Consider the following 16,980-nt stretch of genomic DNA (forward strand, 5'->3'; position numbering starts at 1 on the left):
TCTTTCTCCCTACCTCCCCTGCTTGAGTTAATTTGAATGTCAGTTCCTTTCCAACAAACGTATTCCCCAAAATTCAGAGCCCAAGAGATGTCCAATGTCACACACAGGCTGGTGGTAGAACCATCCTCTTTCTCCTGACTCTCTAATGAAAAGCCCTTTGGGGGAAGAAGGGAGTAAGGAATAACTCCCATTTATTGAAGATCTACTCTGTACACACCTGTTTAATCTCTCGCATCCTGGGAGGTAGATTTTATTCTATCTGTTTGCAGGTGAGGAATCTGAGGCTTGGAAGTGAACAACTTGTCCAGAGAAGACCTGGGGATTTAATGATTTTGACTAGTTCTGTGACTGTCCAGCACCCTATGCTGCCTCTTTGAAAGAGGTGTGCTGCCTCGCTGTAAATACCGGCGTGAGGCTTGTTGGGAGATAGTTTGCCCATGGGAACTCCAGGAGGAAATCAGCCAAAAGTCAAGGTCAGCCCCTTGAAATCCTGCAGGGGAGAGACAGGGCCACGAGTTCAGACGTGACCAAGACCCCCTATCTTTAAAGACCATCTCCTAGAACCCACTCATTGCTGTGATGGCTTCAGGACTCCCTCAGGAGCCACCCAGGCAGCCGCATCTCCAGCCTCTGGATGTCTCATCGGCCACTGTTGTCTCAATGTGGCCACTGAGATCATGCCAGCATCTGCACCTGTGTGTTAGGAAAAGCAAAACCAGATCTTCCCAAAGAGGCTCTGCAAAGGGGAAATCCAGAGGACCAAGGTGCATGATCTGCTCTGATGCTCTCAGTGATTTTTGTCTCCCGACACTGGGCTATGGTTGCGTGTGTACCAGGCTGTCTTTAATATGCACATCTGGATTGGACTGGGATTCCCACAGCAGATTTCCTAATGGGGAATGGATGGCAATAGGGAAATAAACACAGCTAGGACCAGGTGTCCAGACTAATGTATACTGAAGTGTTTCAGCACGTATATTCAGGAGTCCAAGAAGATTGGGAAATTCCTGTAGTCCCTGTCTGAACTTGGGCTGCTATAACAAGGTACCATAGACTGGATGGTATATAAATGGAAATTTCTCATAGTTCTGGAAGCTAGAAGTCAGAGATCAGGGTGCTAGCATAGTGGGATCCTGGTAAGTTCTGGGTTGCAGATTGCCAACTTCTCATATCTTCACATGAGGAAAGTGAGCTAGCTTTTTTTTTTTTTACCCCCCTTATAAAGGCATTAACTCAATTCATGACGGCTCCACTATCATGACTTAATTACCTTCCCAAACTCTCATATCCCAGTACCATCCCCGTGGGGACCAGATTTCAACACATGAATTGGTGGGCTTGAGGGGAGGGACCACAGACATTCCAGTCCCTAACAGTCCCAAATTCTAATCTCCAAATCATTTTGGCTGACCATTAAAAAAACCAACCAACCAACCAAACTGGAGGCCTTGTAACACTGCGGTTTCCTTAGCCTCACTTCTGGGGGATTCTGATTCCATAGGTCTGTGGTGCATTTGTCCTTCTGAGATGCTTCCCAGACGACTCTGACAATCAGCCAGATTTAGAGAAGCCCAGGGCATATCCTTACATTAAAGGCACTGATAAGTCCTTCAATAGAGACCCCTGTTAATTTCACTGCACCCGGTTTATTAAAGTTACTTAACGTGAAATAAATAAAATATATAAAGGGATACATAACACCTGTTTGTACAAGGTCCACTGTTCAGAGTCTACCAACATTTTTCCTTAATAATTCTATATGCATATCATAACTCCAGCGATTCTTTCATGTCTTTCCCACCCTTTTACTGAATCCACTGGGCTGTTCTCTCCCTAAGGGTAAGGATAGTATCTGCCTTACAATGAAACCAAGAAGGACCCTGCAGGGCCCTCCCAGGTACAAAAGCCCTTCTGAGTCCCCTCTCTTATTTGTAGAAAAGCTGTAGTCTCCCAGACCTCGCCTGAGTCCCAAAAGAGCAAGCTCAAGCAGTTAATAATTAGGGTAATAGAGTCACAGAATCTTTAGTTCTTCCCTGAAGGACACAGATAACAGTGTCTGAAGCCCACTCCTGAGTTGTTTTACAGATACTAAAACCACCTCCAGAGGGAAAAAGCTAACTGCATGATGACCAGACTGTAGCCATGACATAAGCTGCTCCATCTTGCACAATTCCAAGAACTGGTCTCAAGGACATGGGAACAAACCAACCCTGGAGCTGAAGATTAACTGCTCTTAAGACAATCAAGATGGCGCTGACCAGACCACCACGTGACCAATTTCAAGATGATCGACGGAGCCAAGTGTGCCGTTCTGCACATAAGCCCTGACCGCACACCCTTGAAGCTTTCCTTTAAAAGCTCTTGCCCCCTGATTGACAATGGGGAGCTGGTTTTGGGGGATGCTAGTCTGCCATCTCCCCAGGTCACCGGCTTCCTGAATAATGCATCTTTTCCCACCAATCCTTGTCTCTTAAACATTGACTTTTGAGCAGCGAGCAGGTGAACCTGAGTTGGGTTCCAGCTCTGGCTGGTAAAAATATGCCCCCCAAACAGAGCCTGAGCAAATGAATGTCTCTTAAAATCAGCTCTGAACAGGAGACATGACCCCCTTCTCCTCTTCCTTTCTTCCTACCAATGGCAACACTGATCTTTGGGGGAGAGATTTAGAGCTTAGGGATGGTGATTTCCCCTTGATCTTCCCAGATGTGAATCTGATTTTCATCCTACAGGTGGTCATAGTTGGGACGCCTATAAACCTGCTTTTGGTTGGCTGGCAGCTGTGGGTGTTGGGTGCTGGCCACCTGCCTCATTCTCCAAGGTGTGTTCTCCCACTGCTCTGGTATTTGCCTCTGAACAAACTGGTTCCCAGGTATGAGCCCTCCTGAGAGAAGTGGTCAAGACAAGAAGGTTCCCGTTGCTCCATTTCCTGTGCTTTCAAGCCACCAGGGGATTGAAGAGAGCGGTGCCAAGGCTATTGAAACGGGCTTCTCTGTGGAGGGAGCTCTTGTGTTGGAAATCAGGTAAAATTCAGCATGCATAAACCATTCACAGTGGCACTTTACGCCCCAGGAGCACTAAAATCCCACTAATCTTCAATCAAAATAATTAGACCATGAAGGGTGGCATATTCATCCCAAAGGCACTTGGGCATCTGGAAGTTAGGGAGAGACTGAACCACCCACATTTGGAGCTTTGCCTTTTGAGGGGTGCAATGACAGGGCAAGACACCGGAGAGCCAGAGGATTCTGCTGGGTGTTGCGGAAAGGGGGCCTGGTCAGCGTCAGGTCCACTCAGCCCATCCATCTCTCCCTCCGAGTAGGGAATGGTTAGCATGCGCAAGGCACTTTAAATGCACCAGTGGGTTGCACCTGCAGGCCTGTGAGGCTTGTAGTTACCCAGCCTCGAGACTGAAGAAAGAGCCAAGACAGCGAGAGAGACGTCAAATGACTTGCTGGACGGGGGATCTTACACAAAAGGTCCTGGAGCGACACCTCACCACGTGCAGCCAACGGCAGGCAGGACATGGCATCTTCTCCAGCTACTTGGGGGAGAAGGAGGCTGCCATTTAGAGGGGGGAATTGACGTCAGGTCAGTTACCAGGGGCTAAGGAAGCCCTATAATGAAGATGACCGGGTGGTCATGTGAGTGAAGCAGGGATTGGCCGAGCAGGGGATGGACACAGAGCAAGAGAACAGCCATCTTGAGGGGCCTGACCATACACGCCACCCCTACATCCCCCACACGACCCTTGCAGTCCTGGCCCACCCCACTACCCCGATATCCCTGGGGTCAGGCCGGGGTGCAGCGCAACCGAACCCCACAAATGCAATCCAGACAGCGGCAGCTAAGGAGTATCGCAAGTAAGCCAGGTGCTTATCGGGTCAATTCTTCACGTAAGGCCAGCGGAGGACCACCACGGCGATCAGCAATCAGACTCATCTCACAGGGAGGCCCCCACTGTCGCCCAGTCTGAGAACAGAGTGCCTCCCCTCAGACTAGGGAAGAAACGTAAGGTGTTCAACAGGCACTAGACAGGGAATATCATGACCATCAAGCGAAATACAAACAGTAAGAGCACTGAGACAACCCCACCCCGCCTGTGGTTTCTGCCCCGCCTGCAGGACCACACCAGCTGCCCACCCTCGGGCCCCACAGCCGGCACGGAATATTGAAGAGGTGGTTAAACAACAGGCCACAGGGTTAATATAAGGGTGCCTTTCTCCAGTAGGGGCCCAGGTTAATTACCTTAGCGGCCTTAGGTGGGGCCGGAGAGAAGACGGGAAATCTGTAAGCCCCTTTCTAATCCTGTTCTCCACGAAGCGGCAAACACAAACCACCGGGACTTACCTGCCAGTCCCAGGCCACTTTATAACTGTTCCCCGGGGGTAGATCCAGTGTCAAGGCCAAAAGTGAGTTGTTGTCCTGACAGGTGGTTGGCAACGGTCCTTTGGTCCCTCGGTGTCAACAGCTGAGCTCGGGCGGTGTTGACTAGGTGCCTCTAGGTTAACACGGCGTAGGCGCTGGGACGATGCTCCTGGGATGCTCACTGATATCTCGCAGGGCTCAAGTCAGCCTCCTGGTCCACGTGTTGAGAGCAAGCTCCCTCTCAGTCGTTTAAGTGGTCCCTTCATAGCCCAGCAGTGGTGGGGTAGCAAGGCAGGTGGAAAATCGAGTGTATGGCATTTTTATCAGCCCATCCCTGGACTCCATGGTCCTTGGTGGCTATCCATGTCCACAGGGGTCCTGTAGGTCACGCACAGCTGTTCTAGACCCTGAATAGTGGCTGTGACGCTCGATAACTTGGGTCAGCTCCCACCTGTGGTGACGCGTTGTAGACGGCACGTAGCTGTGGTCCCATCCCCCTATATCGTTGCTCTGCCCACTCCCACAGCTGGGACCAGAAACCCAAGGGTTCTCTTATTATTTTGCCATTGCCACAGACCCTAACCAAACCCCTTTGGGTAACTGGCCACGTCCAATTCACAAGGCTGTCCCTGAGTTAATATCCCTAAAGCCTGTGTCTGGAATTGCGCAGGGGTGCTGTTTCGGGGGTAGGCTTGTCTTACCCGTCCAGATAACACCCGAGTATCTGATGGATAATCCAGGACCTTGTGTTTCCTCCGTATTCACCAGCCATCCCCGAGCAGTCAGATGAACCCCGAGGGTGGAGCTGCTACTTCCAAACTGGAAAGAGACTCTGAGGTGAACAGGGCATCCTCAATGTAAGGAAGAGAGAGGCAGCTCTGGCGGTGGCCAGCCGCGTGCTGGTGGACGGCCACCTCGGGATCAGCCCCCCCAGCTTTCCGTTCCCGGTCCTTACTTCCGACAGCTCGGCGCTCACGGGAGTTTCCTCGGCCTCCTGGTTGGCCGGCCAACTGCTGGGCTGCACCCGCCGGCCTGTGAGCCTTGTAATTGCCTAGCCTTGAGCCTGATACATCAACGGTCACTGGACAGGGGACCTTACACGTCCGAAGCAAAGGGTCCTGGGGCGACACCCCGCCATGTGCAGCAGCTGGGGAGCAGAACACGGCGGCACTCATTACCACTGCGGGGCGGGGAGGGAGGCTGCCATTTATACGGGGAACTGACTTCACGTGGGCTCATCAGTTACCGGGGAAACCAGCAGCTTGGGCACGCCCCTCACGGCCCTCAGGTTAATGAGCACCACAAGGGCAGGTGTTTCCCTTTAATAAACTAGCAGGTGGAGCCGCTCTGGGCTAAGGATTAGGACAATCACTAGCTGGGGCCTGGGGGGCAGGTACGGTCACGTGAGCAGGTGCAGGTGAAGCAGGGGACATACAGAGGGCAAGAGAACAGCCATACATGCACCGCTTCATTGCCTCTTTGCCGTAGCTTTGTTACCGTTATCTCCTATTACAGGTGAGGAAACCGAGGCACAGAGAAGTTAAATAATGCACCCTTCAAAGCACCACAGGAAACAGATGGTACATTCAAATTAGCCTAGTTTAATAAAGGTACAATTTACAGAGGTCAGGGTAGTGTATTCGTTTTCTATCGCTGCATTAAAAAATAGTCCCAAACTTCGTGGCTTTAAACAGCATCCGTCTGTTAGCTCACAGTTCTGTAAGTCACTAGTTCAGACATCGTGTAGTTAGATTTTCTGCTCAGGGTCTCCCAAAGTTGAAATCAAGGTGTCGCTGGGGCTGTGGTCTCATGTGAGGCTCAGGGTTCTCTTTCAAGTTCATTCAGGGTGTCAGCAGAATTCAGTTCCTTGTGGTTGTAGGACTGAAGTCCCTATTTTCTTGCTAGCTGCTTGCCAAGGGACTGCTCTCAGACCCTTGTCATGTGTCCCTCTCCATAGGCAGCTCATGGCATGGATGTTTGTTTGCTCCTTTGAGGCCAGCAGGAGACACTCTCTCACATTTCCAATCTCTCTGATTTTTTTAAAGGATCACCTGATTAGGCTAGGCCCACCTGGGATAATTTTTCTTTTGATGAACTCAAAGTCAATGGACTAGTAACTGAGTCACAGTGTGAAATCTCATCCTACGCACAAGTCCAGCCCCCACTCAAGGGGAGGGGATTATATAGGGTGTGTTCACCAGGAAGCAGGAATCATGGGGGGCATCTTTGTATTCTGCCACCAAGAGGCAGGAGATCAGAAACTACCAGGCATTGTGGGTTCCCTGGGGATAGTCATGGAGGGACTTGCTGACCATCCCTAGTCATGAATAGATGAGAAAAGGGGGTGGTTATGGAGCTGGGAAACAGGGACGGCTGTGGGGGAGGGTTACCTAGCAGAAGGTGGACCTCTAGTTGAGGGACACAGCTGGTCCATGGAGACCTAAGCATGGGCTTAGGGTGTCAGAAAGGTCAGGACACAAAAGGGATTAAAAAAAACTTCAACCAACGGAACCAGGAAATCTAGAAAGGAGTTCATTTAACCTCCGCATGTGCATACATTTTGTGTTTTATGGTTTACATTGTTTTAATTTTGATTTACATAGGGAATCACATGGGGATCCATAATCTTTTCTGAGCTTAGGGCTTCTGAAGATCTGTACCTGCTCCTGCGCATAAACAGCAGGGCCAGGGGAAGGGGCTAGGAGAGTCCCTCATCTTAGTGCTCTAGGATGGATAAGAGCATCCCCTTTTCCAGAAGGAAGAAAATGGGAGGAAGGTTGCTACTGACCCCCTTAGGCTGCCTGCATGGTGCTTAAGTACGTGGCTTTGGGGGCGGGCTGCCTGAATTTAAGTCTTATTTCTGCCACTTACCAATTCTGTGATCTTGGAATGTCATTCTTTACGATTGAGCCTCAGTTTCCTCATCTGCAAAATGGGAATGATACCAGCTTGCTGAGTCATTGTGAGGGCAACCAAGGCAAATGCACTTAGTAAACACTGTAAAAAGATGGATAATCACTAATTCCTTATTTCTTGGATGTCTGCTATGTGCCAATTTCTGTGAGAGGCACTGGGGATGCAGAGGTGACCAGGACAGACTAGATCCTTGCTCCCATGGAGTATATTGAATTTTCATAAACAAATAATGAGTCAGGTTGTGGTAAGGGCTACAAAGAAAAAATAAAAAAGGGAATTCACTGGTGGTCCAGTGGTTAGGACTCAGCACTTTCACTGCCGGGGCCCAGGTTTGGTCCCTGATCGGGGAGCTAAGATCCTGTAAGCCATGCAGCGTGGCCAAAAAACAAAAACATAAAATCATAGAAGAAAAATAATCAGGGTAACAGACTGGAAATTAATGGTGGGGCAGTTTCTATTTTAGAAAGTGCATTGGTCAGGGTTCTCTGGAGAAATAGAACCAATAGGATCTATACATTTATTATAAGGAATTGGCTCACGTGATGATGGAGGCTGGGAAGTCCCATGATGTGCCATCTGCAAGTCGGAGACCCAGGAAAGGCTGATGGTGTAGTTCCAGCTTGAGAACCAGAACTGGTGCTATAAGTTCTAGTCCAAGTCCAAAGGCCTGAGAACTGGAGAGCCCATGGTATAAATTCCAGTCTGAGTTTGAAGATCTGAGAACCAGGGGCACTGATGATGTAAGTCCAGGACTTACAGGAGATGGTATAAGTCTTCTGAGGGCAGGAGAAGACTGGGGTCCCAGTTCAACAGTCGTACAGTGGGAGAAAATTCTCCCTTCCTCTGCCCTTTTTGTTCTATGCAGGCCCTCAGTGAATCAGATGATTCCTACCTGCATTGGGGAGGGTGTTCTGCATTACTCAGTCTACTGATTCAAATGCTAATTTCACCTGGAAACACCTTCACACACACACACACACAGAAATAAATAATGTTTAACCGAATAAGTGAGCAACCCCATGGCCCACTCAAGTTGACACATAAATTAACCATCGCAGAAGGGACAGTCAAGGATGGCCTCTCTGAGGAGGTGACATTTAAACAGAAGCCTGAGTATGAGTTATCAAAGCTGTGTAACAAATCACTACAAACTTAAAATAACATACATTTATTATTGCACAGTTTCTGTTGGTCGGGGGTCCAGGCACAGCTTTGCTGGATGCTCTGCTTCAGGATCTCATCTGAAAGCTACCATCAAGGTGTTCGCTGGGGCTGTGGTCTCATTTGAGGCTCAGCTGGGGAAGGATCCACTTCCAAGCACACATGGTTGTTGGCAGAATACAGTGCCTTGTGGGCTGTAGGACAGAGGGCCTCAGTTTCTTGCTGGTTGTCAGATGGAAGGTGCCCCCAGTGCCTTAGATGGTTGTTGGCTGTTGGCCACCATCCATTCCTTGTCCCGTGGGGCTCCCCAGCATGGCTGCTTGCTTCATGGAAGCCAGCAAGGAGACTCTGCTATAAAGATGGGCATTACAGTCTTATATCATGTCATTATGAACATGATGGGGACATTTCCCATCCTCTTTACTGTATTCTATTGGTTAGAAGGAAGTCACAAGTCCTGACCACATGCAAGGGGAGGAGATTATATGGGGGGGGATAAGCACTGGGAGGTGGGGATAATTGGGGGTCACCTTAGCATCTGTCTGCCACGGCTTATATGAAGTGGATGGAGACAGCCAAGTGGAGATCTGTTCTGCCAAAGGGAAATAGCAAGAGCAAAGGCCCTGAGGCAGGACCCTGCTTGGTGGGTTTAAAGAACAGCAAGAAAGGAGGGCGAGAAAAGAGGTTGAAAGGGTAGTGGGGAGGGGGTCAAATCACGTGGGTCTTGCAGGTCAGAGCAAGGCTTTTGGATTTTATTCTGAATGTGACAAGGAGTCACTGGAGAGTTTTGGTCAGGGGAATACTAAGATCTGATTTATTAACTTAATTTTTTCCTAAATTAAAAAAATGCAGTAGAATACACATTACATAAAACTTACCATTTTAAAGGGTGCAATTCAGTGGCATTTAGTACATTCTCAGTGTTGTGAAACCATCACCATTATCTAGTTCCAGAACATTTTCATCGTCCCCAAAAGAAATCCTGTACCCACTACCCGTTACCCATTAGCAAACACTCCCCATTCTCTCCTCCTCCCAGCCATAGGCAACCAACTAATCAGCTTTCTGTCTCTGTGAATTTACCTATTCTGGGTATCTCATATAAATGCAATCATGTAATATGTATCTGGATTTTTTCATTCAGCATAATGTTCATCCACATTGTAGCATGCATCATGACTTCATTCCTTTTTTACGGCTGAATAATATTCCACTGTATGGGCATACCACATTTTGCTTATCCATTCATCCACTGATGGATATTTGGGTTGTTTCTACCTTTTGGTCATTGTGAATAATGAATAATGCTGTTATGAACATTGGTTTACAAGTGTCTTTCTGAACACCTGATTTCAGTTCTTTGGGGTAAATGTCTACACAAATAGCAGTTGAATTGCTGGGTCATATGGTTACTGTATGTTTAACTTGTGCCAGACTGCTTTCCACAGTGGCTACACCATTTTACGTCCCCACCAGCAGTGTATGAGTGTTCCAATTTCTCCACATCCTTGTCAACACTTATTATTATCCATATTTTTGATTCTAGCCATCCATGTGGGTGCAAAGTGGGATCTTACTGCCTTTGATTTGCGGTGCCCTGATGACTACTGATTCTGAGCATCTTTTCATGTGCTTTTGGTCATTTGCGTATCTTCTTTGGAGAAATCGATTCTGAGCATCTTTTCATGTGCTTTTGGTCATTTGCGTATCTTCTTTGGAGAAATCTCTGTTCAGCTCCTTTGCTCATTTTTTTAAAATTGGGTTGTTTGTCTTTTAGTGGTTGAATTGTAAGAGTTCTTTATATAGGTTTTTTTTTTTTTTTTTTTTTTTTGGCTGCATTGGGTCTTCATTGCTGCATGAGGGCTTTCTCTAGTTGTGGCGAGTGGGGGCTACTCTTTGTTGCAGTGTGCGGGCTCCTCATTGCGGTGGCTTCTCATTGTGGAGCAAGGGCTCTAGTGCGCACAGGCTTCAGTAGTTGTGGCATGCAGGCTCAGTAGTTGTGGCTCACGGGCTTAGTTGCTCTGCAGCATGTGGGATCTTCCCGGACCAGGGCTCGAACCCGAGTCCCCTGCATTGGCAGGCGGATTCTCAACCACTGCACCACCAGGGAAGCCCTATATAGATTTATTTTTATGGAGCTATTGTCACTGCTCCCAGTAGGGCTCTGCCTGGATCCACAGGCATCAGGAGTGTCCTCTGCTTAATAGGAAAGGGGCTAGAAATGTCCCTTTCCTTGAGCTGCCCACTCGCTCACTAATCTCCATCAACTTCCCTCCAGAGAGCAGAGCCAATAATCCCTTCTCCCATCAGCCTCAGCCTTCGTTGAAATTTACTGTGAAGGTTCCTTGGGGTCCTCTCACCTAAATGCCTCCCTGTGGCGCTGCTCAGACAGCTTTGCGGGGAACTCTCCAGCTAAGAGGAAGGGGTTCTCTGGGGAGGAGTGTGGGTGTCCAGCTCCTGTCTCACCTCCCACCTTGTGGGTTAGAGACTCAGACCCTGGGGTCAGCCCAGAATTCTGCCCGCATCAGGTCTCAGTGACATCATGGCTCTTGCCGAGGCTTACGGACAAATTAGGAAGTTAATCCAGCCAGGAGAGCCTGGGAACCCCCTAGGGCTTTTGGTCTCTGGTCTGCCACCATGGAGCTCTGCGGCTTTGCCAAAGTCACCTGGAGTACTTGGGCCTCATCTCTGAAATGGGTCTGTAACCCTGTTAGAAGGAGTTGGTTTGAAACTTTCAAAACTGGGATTCTGTGATAGATTTAAGAAATGTCCCATTCAGGGCATCACCTCCTCCAGTAGCCTCTGACCCCTCAGATTACATCAGGCACCTGCCCAGCTACCTGGATTACCCTGCCATCCATATCTCTATTTGGTTGTGATTGCCTGTTCCATGTCTCTTACTCTTATTGGCATGTCCCACCACCTTGAGGGTACAAACTGATCACGTCAGTTCCTGCTCAGAACTCTTTGAAGACTTCCCAGCGCTTCCCAGCTCTTTGAAGACCAAATCCTTTCTCTGACCTCAGATCCCTGCGTGGGTTTTCATCGTCCCCCTCTTCTGTGTGACCTCGCACTGCCCTTTCCCTCTGTTCCAGCCACCTTCGGGTCCTTTATGCTTCCTACCACAGGGCCTTGACACATGCCATTCTCTTTGACTGGTTGCCCTTCCTTTCCCTCCTCCCATAATCATGCCCACTCATCCTTCAGATTTCAGCACAAGCTTCACTTCTCCAGGGATTAGGTCAAATTCTCATTATCAGCTCTGAGGATCCCTCCTTCGTAGACTAGTCATTGCTTTCATGATTGGATAAGCAGCTGTCTCCCCTTGCAGAGGTCCTGAGAGCAGGGACCATGCCTGTTTGTCTTCCTTTGTAGCCCCAGCGCCTTGCCCAGTTCCTGGAGCAGAGTGGGCATTAAGTAAATTATGTTAAATAGCGAAGGAATCTTTGAGCTCTTGGAGTCAGGGCCTGGCACATTGCAGGTGCAAAATAACTGGTTCCATTTGTGCTGAATAAATGAATGGGTTCTCCGTGGTCTGGTGAATCCCATCGCTGCTTCTATGTGGTGTCAATGGCACGGCTTTGGGGTGGACAGACCAGAATTTGAATGTAGCCTCTTCTACTTTCCAGCTGTGACCTTGGCAAGTCTTTTCCTTCTTTTCCAAGAACCCATTTCTTGGTCTGTCCACTAAGGGTCTTCGCTGGGGGCTGCAGAAAGGATCTCACGGAGGATGGTTTCAAAGCTCTCTGTTAACCAAAGTCCTTTGCAAATGTACTTGGAGAAATACCTCTTCCCCCAACATCCTTCCATGGAGATCAGTGGTTCAGACCCTGCTGGGTGAACCCACTTCTGGGTGGGCCCCTGGAGGCCAGGGCTGAAGTCCTCATGTCTCCTCCCTTTCCTGACCCTCCTCCGTCTGAGATGCTTGATAAACAGTGGCACTGGCCGAATTTCCTGGTACCCTGAGTGATTGGGGTTTGTGGTCACAAATTTGAACATCCTGGATGTAATTCCTGAGTCTGGTCACCTGTGTCTTGCAGGAGGGAGGAAGGTGGACAGATTTAGCAGTGGGATGTGCTGCAGCTGCTTTGGGTCCTGTCTTCTTGCTTTATGGGCGCGAGTTCTGAAGCACGGTCACGTGCATGCAGCTCCTTTCTCCTCCACTGTAGTCCATACGGAGCTACCCCCACCCTTGTCCCCCAGCTAACTTATCTATTTTTATTGTTTCTTATCTCTTAATTATAACAGAATGCATGTTTGTTGTTTAAAAGAGGTTTCAAATAATAGAAAGTGAAGGCTCTTTTTGCCCCACTCAAACCCCACATTCTAGGCTAACCAGTGCAGAGTGTGGTGTGGGTACCACCAGTCCCTGTCTCTATGACACTCTTAAAACTTGTATGTGAAACGCTGGAGGGGGTGTGGAGAAAACGGAACGCTTTATGGGGGCCAACTGGTCTTCAGGCTCACCTTGGAAATTCCTACTCAGTGCCAGTGTCACCTGCTCCATGAAGACCCCCAGGTTCAGCTGACCTTGCTTGCCTCGTGTCCCGCTGGACCCTGGACCAGCTTCCAGCCCGGCACCGAGTGCTCTGACTTTTGTTTCCTCGTGTGGATCTTTTTTCCAATCAGGCCATCATGTCTCAAAACGAGGTTCCCCCACTGCCTCTCAATCTCTGAGGCCAGGTGGGCTCATTAAAAATGCAGGCCGCTCTGAATCAGCATCTCAGGGGGTGGGCTCAAAATCTGCCTTTCTAACAAGCTGCCTGCCAAGTAATTCTTTTTTTTTTTACTTTTTATTTTATATTGGAGTATGGTTGATTAATAATGTGATAGTTTCAGGTGTACAGCAAAATGATTCAGTTATACATATACATGTATCTATTCTTGTTCAAATTCTTTTCTCATTTAGGTTGTTACATAATATTGAGCAGAGTTCCCACTTCTTTTTCAATTAACAATGTATCTGGAAAATTGTTATATCTCAGTCCATATAGACGTCCTGTGTTCACATTTATTTATTTAATTTTGAGGAAGTAATATATCCATTGTTAAAATATATAATAAAATATATTAAATGTATTTATGTGTAAAATATATAAATATATTTGAAGGAAGACAGTGAAAAATCTCCCTCCCACGTCTATGCAATCCCTCCCCCATGAATAACTATGATTCTTAGTTTTTTATATCTTTCCATATATATATATCCAGAATATATTTATATTCTTACTTTACCCCTCATTTTTACTCAAGAGTGATACACTATATATGTGTATTTTGGAGATATTTCCATTTTAGTACATAAACAGTTTCCTCATTCTTTCCTTTCTTTCTTTCTTTTTTTTAAACAACTGCATATAGCACAACATTCCACAGTATGGATAAATCAAAATGTGTTCATTCTTTTAGAAACTATTATTTTAATTCACTAAATAAGTGATACAGCGTAGGTATAAAACTCAAGGTGCAGAGGGGTAGCCAGCGAAAAGTCAGTTTCTCCCACTTCTGTCTCCAGATTACTCAGTTCCTCCATCTGGAAACAAGCACCATTCCCAGGGTCACACTATCCTTCTTGAGTTGGGCTGTGTAATACGTGGTGTACACACACACATGCATAAATACACACTTACACTTTCCCCTTCTTTTTCAGCCTCAACCAATGAGGCAGAGATTAGCCTGCACAAACACCTCTGTTCTCAGGTGTGCATGGATTGGGACGTGTCATCACTGAGTTCAATGCCAAGGGCATTGCCAATTTTGATGGATATTTCCAAGTTTTGTTCCTAGGAGGCGCCATATACATCTCTATGTGGATCCTTCAATGCCCAGGGTCTGGGCTGGCTCTGAAGGGATGGGAAGCCAAGGGGAAGTCTGCCTCCTCTTCTTTGCTCAGCCTTACCCTTTGTGTCCCTCCTTCCAAACTTTCCCCCCAGCTCCGGCTTCATGGTCAGCCTTTTCTGGGCAGTGTGCTTGCTCCTGTATCCCCATCAAACTGAAGCTCCATTCACAGGTCTTTTGTATCGCCAAGTCCATATGTCCCAAAGGGTCTTCTCTGCAGGTAGGTGGAATAGGAACAATTTTACTCCTCCAGTCAAATACATAGTTTCACCAATTCTGGGTCAAACTACGTTAAAGCAGGTGTCTTTACTGCAGTACTTTTCAGTGCCTCTAGTATGCTAACATACATTGGGATCTCTAAGAGGTCTTAGAGTCTGTAGACTGCTTTGACTACACAATTTCAGACATGCCAATATGGTTTCACTGCTTTATTGTAATGAAGGGGAGTCTGAAGCCCAGAGAGGGAGTGCTACTTGTCCAGCGTCACACAGCGATGGTGGAGATCTGAATTTCTAGCCTTCCCATGTCCGTGACAGCAATGAAGTGCTCAGTGCCCTCTCCCTGCACTAGCAGTTCTAAATGTGGAGCATCAAGGTGTCCTGGTGACCTTCAGGGACACCAAGACATGTAGATTCACTAAATTTTGTTTTTTTGGCCACGCCACGCGGCTTGCAGGATCTCAGTCCCCCAACCAGGGATCGAGCCTGGGCTACGGCAGTGACAGTGCTGAATCCTAACCACTAGGCCACGAGGGAACTCCCTAGATTCATTAAATTTAAAATAACTGCATAGGATCCTTCACAAGTGTTAAGATCACGAAAACAAGGGAAGGTGAGAAACTGTCACAGACTGGAGGAGAGTTAGGAGACATGACAACTAAATGCAACATGCTTTCTTGGGGTGGATCTGCTTTAGTGAAAAAACGGGTGAAATCCAAATAAAATCTGTAGTATAATTAATAGTATGGCACCAATGTCAGATTCTTAGTTTTGATCAGTGTACCATGGTCATGTACGATATTAACACTGGGGGGTGCTGGGTGAAGGATATACCAGAACTCTCTGTTTTATCTTTGTAGCTCTTCTGTAAATCTAAAATGATTTCAGAAAAGGGAGCTTCGCGGCCTGCAGAGTGTGGGTGGCTGCTGCGTCCCCGGGGACCGTCGTCCACGATACAGCAACGCAGCCATGGCAGAGCTGCAGCCCACGTCCAACAGACCCACCGACGAGGCCGCCCTTGGCTGCTGCTCTGACCCGGACCCCAGCACCAAGGATTTTCTCTTGCAGCAGACCATGCTGCGAATTAAGGATCCTAAGTAGTCACTGGATTTTTATCCTAGAATTCTTGGAATGACACTACTCCAAAAATTAGATTTTCCCACTATGAAATTTTCACTCTATTTCTTGGCTTAGGAGGATAAAAATGACATCCCAAAAGATGAAGAGGAAAGAGTAGCATGGGCATTCTCCAGAAAAGCTATGCTTGAACTGACACACAATTGGGGCACTGAAGATGATGAGATGCAGGGTTACCACAGTGGCAATTCAGACCCTCGGGGATTTGGTCACATTGGAATTGCTGTTCCCGATGTTCACGGTGCTTGTATGAGATGTGAAGAACTGGGAGTCAAATTTGTGAAGAAACCTGATGATGGTAAAATGAAAGGCCTGGCATTTATCAAGATCCTGATGGCTACTGGATTGAAATTTTGAATCCTAACAAAATGATAATTTTATTTAGTTCTGTGAGAATGCTGCTTTGAGATTCCAGTGAAGACATTGTGGAAGGTAAAAAAGGAAACAAGGTGATTCAAGATATTCAGTTAACAGAAGCATCTAGGACTGATGGATTATTGTCTCGATTCAAATTATTCTTAAGTCCATCTCCCTTTCCTATTTCAGCTATGTTTTTCACCTAACTGTTCAGCCATTCTAGTTTTAAAGTAATGCTTTGTCTTATGTCCTTGAATGTAGTTGTATAACTTTACTCTTTTAGGCAATAATTAGAACAATTCCCTTCAGGTGCTGCATTTGCCTTCTATCTCCTGAAGAGATACAAGTCTACAAGTCTGCCTTTGAATCATCATTTTCACACACAAAAAACAAAAACCACTTAATATGTTTTTGTTGTGGTTACCTTCTGGGGTTTCAGTTCCTCAGAAGTAACTTTTCAGAATGGGAAGTAAAGAACCCCGAACAAAAATGAAGCTTCATGTATATTTCCAAAATAAATAAATAAATAAATAAATAAACAAAATTATTTCAAAATAGAAAACTAAAAATGCATATATTAGTTATGCCAAATCAAACTCCATCCTGTACTGGATTCAGGCATAGAAAAACAGAAGCAAGCCCAAAATATATGTTAGAATGCTGTATGAAAATATCTTTGGGAAATATACCCAAACATACTGATCATCTTGGTTACTTGTGAGGAGGGCCCCTGGGTGGCTACTGTAAAAGGAGGGAGACTTTTCACAGCTGATTCTTTAATACCTTTTGGATTTTGAACTATGTACATGTATTCTCTTTCAACAATTAAATCTTAAAAATAATTGAAGAGAGAAATTGGAAAAACATTAATTCGGACTTTTGGGGGCAAACAGAATGAATGAGATAGTAACAATACTGCTCATTGCTGTTAGTGTTTATTGGAGTTCCTATGATGTGTCTGGTGCTGTGGTGAGCACGGAACAGGGAA

At 46.9% G+C, this 16,980-nt stretch overlaps 1 pseudogene across 1 annotated transcript; it reads left to right on the forward strand.

Annotated features, from left to right (window-relative positions):
- The first annotated feature begins 10,255 nt into the window (after positions 1 to 10,255).
- On the forward strand, positions 10,256 to 16,537 carry LOC309639865 (lactoylglutathione lyase pseudogene; annotated as a pseudogene). The gene has a single exon. The product of its transcript is annotated as a lactoylglutathione lyase pseudogene (transcript).
- The last annotated feature ends 443 nt before the right edge of the window (positions 16,538 to 16,980 follow it).

The sequence above is a fragment of the Balaenoptera physalus genome, assembly GCF_965194825.1.
Source record: "Balaenoptera physalus genome assembly, chromosome: 12".
In the NCBI taxonomy this organism is placed as follows: Eukaryota; Metazoa; Chordata; class Mammalia; order Artiodactyla; family Balaenopteridae; genus Balaenoptera; species Balaenoptera physalus.